The following is a 6,000-nucleotide window of genomic DNA, read 5'->3' as shown; positions in this document are numbered from 1 at the left end:
TATTAGCTTAAACTTTAGCTTATAACCCCTTTAAAACTTTAATTAAACGTAAGGCCTTAAAGGGGGATATTATTAAAGTGTTTAATATTAAATTAAAACGGGTTTTCGCTTAAAAGACTTTACGTTAACTTAACTTTACGCCTATTAACGTTATTATTTAAGCTTAAGCGGTTTAAATAATAAGAGGTAAGTCTAGCTTACCTTATAAGAGTAGTAATATAACGTTAAAGATTTAGGCTCGCGTTAAAGCTTAATAAAAAGATTCTAACGTACGTGGTAATAATTAATAGTATTATTATTATATAACCTAATACTTAGGTAAGTATTTACCTAAAATTAACTTTAATTTTAACTTTACTCCCTTAATTAAAATTAAGCTACATTATATTCGCTTTATTAAGGGGGTTAAGAATAATTATAATTATTATACCTTTTAAAAAGGTCTTTATATTCGCGTAAGTATTAGATTTAATTTCTCCTTAATTTCGTTGTTAATTAAAGATAAATATTACGTAGCCTTATAGCTAGGAATTTATTTAACTTAATTTAAGTCTTAGAGTTTATTTAGGCTACCTTCTTAAAGAAACAGCTTATAGGTAATTTTAATTATAATTATAATATACGTATAAAGATCTTTACCCTTTTACTCTAGCTTATATCTAAGTTTCTATTAACCTAAAAGGCTTATTAGAGTAGTTATAGCTTATCTCTAAGTAGTAAGTTACGTAATATTATAGGTAATTCTTAGGTTTACACTTTCTTAGAGTTATTTTTAACTTAAATTATAGGGTCTCTTTATTTATATAAAGAAGGCTAATAAAATTAGGTTTAAATTAAAAAAGTAGTTTTTACTTTTAGCTAATACTATACGTGTAAGATTTAAATCTAATTTCTCTAGAATTTCCTTGCTAACCTTTCTTATTTTAAAGTGCTAAGCGTTATTCTAAATATACCTTTAAGCGTATTCCCTATCTTTTTCTTAAGGATATTTATTATTACCTTTAGCGTATTACCCTAATAGATTTTTATAATAGCCTATTTTTATACTTAAAGGGGTCTAAAGGTACTAAGAAGGCTTAGTAGGTTATAAAGACGTTTCTAATTAAGCTAAGATAGGATAATATTACTAAGGGTTCTAAGAAGAGAAAGGCTTATAAGAGCGCTAATTCTAATACTAAGGCCTAGTTATTTAATATCTAGTTTCTTTATCTTAGGTTTAATATAGCCTAAAATATTTAGCTTATTTTAAAGGGAGATAGGCTTTAATGCTACACTTCTTACTTATATTATTTAACTAGTTTAATTAACATTTATTTCTTATACTTTTTTAAGCTAACCTCTCTTTTAAGGTTCTTACGTAATTTCGTTTCTTTTCGTAATCAAAAGTAACGCGATATAATTACGTATAATATTAGGCGCATTTATAAGGTCTTTACTATTAAGCTATTAGTTATACTTATATAGCTATCCCTTCTACTTTATAAGGTAATATAATTAGGCTCCCTTTTAAATATAGTCCTTAATGCTTTTTACCTTTTATTCGTCCTTATTATCTTTTAGCTTTAATATTAAAAGTATTTTTAACTTATTTATAGTACCCTTACGCTAGTGCTATTATTCTAATAGGCTTACGTAAAAGACGTTATAGAGTTTCTCGTATTAAGTTAAGAGTACTAGATAATATACTTATTATTTAACTTAATTAAAGATTTAAAAAGGGCTAATATACTTTAGGACTAGTTTATTCTTTTTATGCTTAAATCTTATATTCTTAGTTTAAAGTAGTACTAAACTTTTATTTTAAAATTATATTAGCTTATATTTATTATTATAGTATTTTACCTAAAATATTACCGCTTACTTTTAATATTCTTTTATTTTTTATCTTACTTAAAGCATTTTTTTAACTTAATTTCTTACTTCTAGTACCCTCTCTCCCATAATATTATCCCTAATATTATAGTATATATAAGGCTTAAACCCTATTAGGAGTTAATTTAGCGAGTTATTAATTATTAAATTAATAGCATTATTACACGTGAACTATATTATAGGTAATAAGAGTAACTAGTATAATTAGTTCTCCGTTATAAAAGCTTAGAGATAATATTTTAGTATTTAGTTAACGCGTTTCGTTTATTCGTTTATTTAGGGGTAATACGCGGTAAAGAGTTATCTTTAAATCTTTACTAGATAATATAAATCTAATTAGAAACAACTAGTAAATAAAAATCCTCTATTAGACATAATTCTAGTAGGGATACTATAAGTGTATTTAACCCGTTTATAGAATAGCGTTACTAGTTTATTAGCTGTAATCGTATCTAATACTAGGCAAAATAGTAAGTACTTCGTATAATAGTCTACTATTACTAGGATAGTATTAACGTTTTATTTATAATACTAGGTCTTTAATAATCCTATTATAAAGTCTATTAATAATTTAGCTTATAAGCCTTAAGAAATTAGTAGTAATTCTAGTTTACTATAAGGCTAATACCTTCGCGTTATAATTCTTTAGTATACTATATAAGACTTTACGTAGTCTTTTACATTTATATTTATATATATCTAATAGAACTTTCTTTTTAATAGCTTAATCGTTCTTTTTATATTAAAGTGCTTAACTAATAGGTTATTATAGTATAGCCTAAGTAATTCTTAAATAATAGCCTTATTTAATAGAACCTATACACGTTATTAATATATTAAGATTCCTTAATTATTTAGGTGCTATTTATTAGCTAAATTTTAACTAAGATAAATCCTTATATATTTAGCTTTTATTTAAGGATCTCTTTTTTACGTATTTAAGATTATATCCCTTAAAGGCGTATTTACGTTTATTTTATAAGGGTCTTCTCGTCTTATAGCATCTCGAATTTTCTCTTAAAGCAAGGGTAATTATAACCTATCTCTTAGTTTTAGGTTAAATTAGTAGCTTAAGAGGGGTAAATCCCCTCGTAAAGGCATCTTGTTATACCCGCTAGATTTTATAGAGACTCGTAGACTTTCTTCTAGTAAAGGCTTTTTATTACGTCTCTTTTAATTAAGTGCTTTATTTAAAAACAATAAATTATATTTTTATACTTAAATAAATCTAATAAGCGCTTTATTTACCTACGTTATCTTTACACGAATTCCTTTAAGAATTATAGGATCTTTACGCGATCTCTTCGTATAATCCGGCTATTTTAATAGCGTATTAGTAGGGTTTCTTTTTCTTACTTAATACTTAATTATAAAGTTAAAAGGGGTTAAGTATAAATACTATTAGGACTATCTCTCGTTTAGCTGCTTATTACTTATAAACGTTTATAGGTTATAGTAGTCTATTAAAACCTTAATTAGCTCTATTATACTATCTATATAATATCGTTAATATTTAAATGCGTTCTTAATTACTAGTATCTCCTAATTAGGCGTGCTATAATGGGTCTTTATATCTTATAATTTTTATAACTAGAAGGCGATAGGGTGTTATTTTCTATTATCTTTAAATTATAATAGAATCGCTATAACTATAAAGATTAATATATTTATTTTAATTTAGGTTTACTAATTAGAATTAAAATACTATAATAATAGGGCTTTTATAAAGGCGTCCTTTAAGGCGTGAAACGCCTTTATTTCCTTTTAATTAAGTTTTATACTCTCTAGTTTTCGCCCGTTTTTACTCCCTTTTAATAAAGCTATTAATAGGGCTACTACGTAAAAGTATACTTTAATAAAGCGTTAATAGAAGTTATAAAACCCTAAGAATACTTATATATTATAGTAACTTTTAGGTTTTAGTTAAGATATAATCAGAGCTCTTACGAATATAGTAAATACAAGTGTATTGTGTATTGTATTTTGTATTGTATTGTATTTTCGTGTATTGTATTTAAATACATTACATTACATTAGTAAAATACCTATAAATGTATTTTAAGGAAAAAAGACCCTTGTTTTTTTAACTTCAAATTATAAGGCTAATTATAAGGGTTATAAGAAAAAATTTTATATCATTTAAAAGAGCTAAATCAGCTCTTTAAAATGCCCCACTTTCTACTATTATAAGTTTCTACATTAAAAAGTTATAAGCAATTGAAAATTCGCCCCGCTTTACTTACTTTTTATTTTAAGACATAACTTTAAAGCTTAATATCTCGCTTAATATCCACATTTTAAGGTTAATTTTGAAAGATTCAAAATCACGTGATTTTTAGCTTTATTTTAATATATAATATGCTTATATAAGCATTTATTTATAATATTAAATATTTTATAGCCTTATAATACATTTATAGGTATTCTAATCTTGTAATGTATTGTAATATATTACATTACAATACAATACAATACAGTATAGTAAAAAATACAAAAAATACAATACATTTAGAGGTCTGGATATAATAGTCTTAATTTAAGTGGGATTTATAAAGATCCCTTCTACTAATAAGATAAACCCTAGGAATTCTACTTAGGGTTAAAAGAATTCGCACTTAAATAATTTAGTATATAACCTTACGTTTCTTATTCGTTTTAACACTTATATTAGGTGTTTTTTATATTTCTTCTTCGTCTTAAAGAATACTAAGATATTATTAAGGTATACGATATAAATAATATTATTTAGGCCTTATAGCGCTTAATTTATATAACTTTAAAATGTAACGGGTATATTAGTTAACTTAAAAGGTATTACTAAGTATTTAAAATACCTATACTATGTTTAGAAAGCGGTTTTCTATTTATTCCCTTCCTTAATTTTAATCTAATAGTAAGCTTTCTTAATATCTAGTTTTAAGAATATCTTAGCTTCTTATATTTAGTCTAATATCTTAGTAATTAAGAGGAGTAAATATTAGTTCTTAATATTAACTTTATTTAATCCCTAATAGTTTATGTAAAGGTAAAGTATCCCGTTCTTTTTTAATATAAATAAGATTAGTACCCCTATTAGGCTTTTAGAGTATTAAATTTAACCTACCTTTAGGTTTTCATTTAAATAGTTTTATAACGTTACTAGCTTCTTTAATAAGAGTAGGTATATAGGTTCGTATAAAGGTAATTCTTCTTTTATTAGGTTAATTATATAATTAATTAGGTAATATAATAGTAGTTCTCCTACCTTCTTATCTTTAAAAACGTTAATATATTCCTATAATACTAATAGTAAAGGCGTTACTTTTAAAAAGGGTTTAGTATCGTTTTCTTATAATAGTATTACCTCTTTTACTTTAAATATAATAAAAACGTATACGCGATTTTACGCTTCCCTTTTAAACTTATATATTAGAATTACCTTATATTCGCTCTTCTTTACATTATACTACTATTATTATAACCTTACGTTTATAGTAATATTCTTATTCTTAAGAGCTAGTATTCTAAGTAAAAGAAGATTCTTACTTATATTTAATACTATATAATAGATTTAAGTGAACTTCCTTTATTTCCCTCGTAAATTTATAAGAGCTAAGGGTACCTCTTATACTTCTAGCTTTTATAAATAAATATTACTAGGTACTTTAAGGCTTAATAGAATCTTATTTAAGTAACGTAGTTCTACACGCTATACTAGGGTAATACTAATTAAGTTCACTTTAGCCCTAGTATTTAAGGTTACTTTAACGAGTATTAATTTTTATCCTTAAATTATAGCTTATATTATAAGGCTAGCTTTTACTTAAATATAGTCTTTATTAATTATAAACTAGGTATTATTTATAATTAATTCTCTTTTTTTATGGTATTCTTCTTATTTTCCCTCTTCTTATCTTAAGTTTTTATATTATTAATCTTTCCTCTCTTAAAGTATTTATTTTAAAGATATTTATTACTATTATACTCTTAGTAGGTAAAATTCTTTTTCTCTTTATTATTAGCTTTCTTTTTATCTTTATTTTAGAATAAGTTTTAACGCGGGAAACGCTTTTAATTAGGTTTTAAGAACCTTTTTTAGTTACTTTCTCTTTTAAGGGAAGAGTTCTTAGAGTTTCTTTAAGGCGCTTT

The sequence above is a fragment of the Metarhizium acridum genome (assembly GCF_019434415.1).
Source record: "Metarhizium acridum strain ARSEF 324 chromosome Unknown scaffold_1, whole genome shotgun sequence".
Classification (NCBI taxonomy): Eukaryota; Fungi; Ascomycota; class Sordariomycetes; order Hypocreales; family Clavicipitaceae; genus Metarhizium; species Metarhizium acridum.
The sequence above is the reverse complement of the archived record's forward strand: the minus strand, read 5'-3'. Positions refer to the sequence as shown.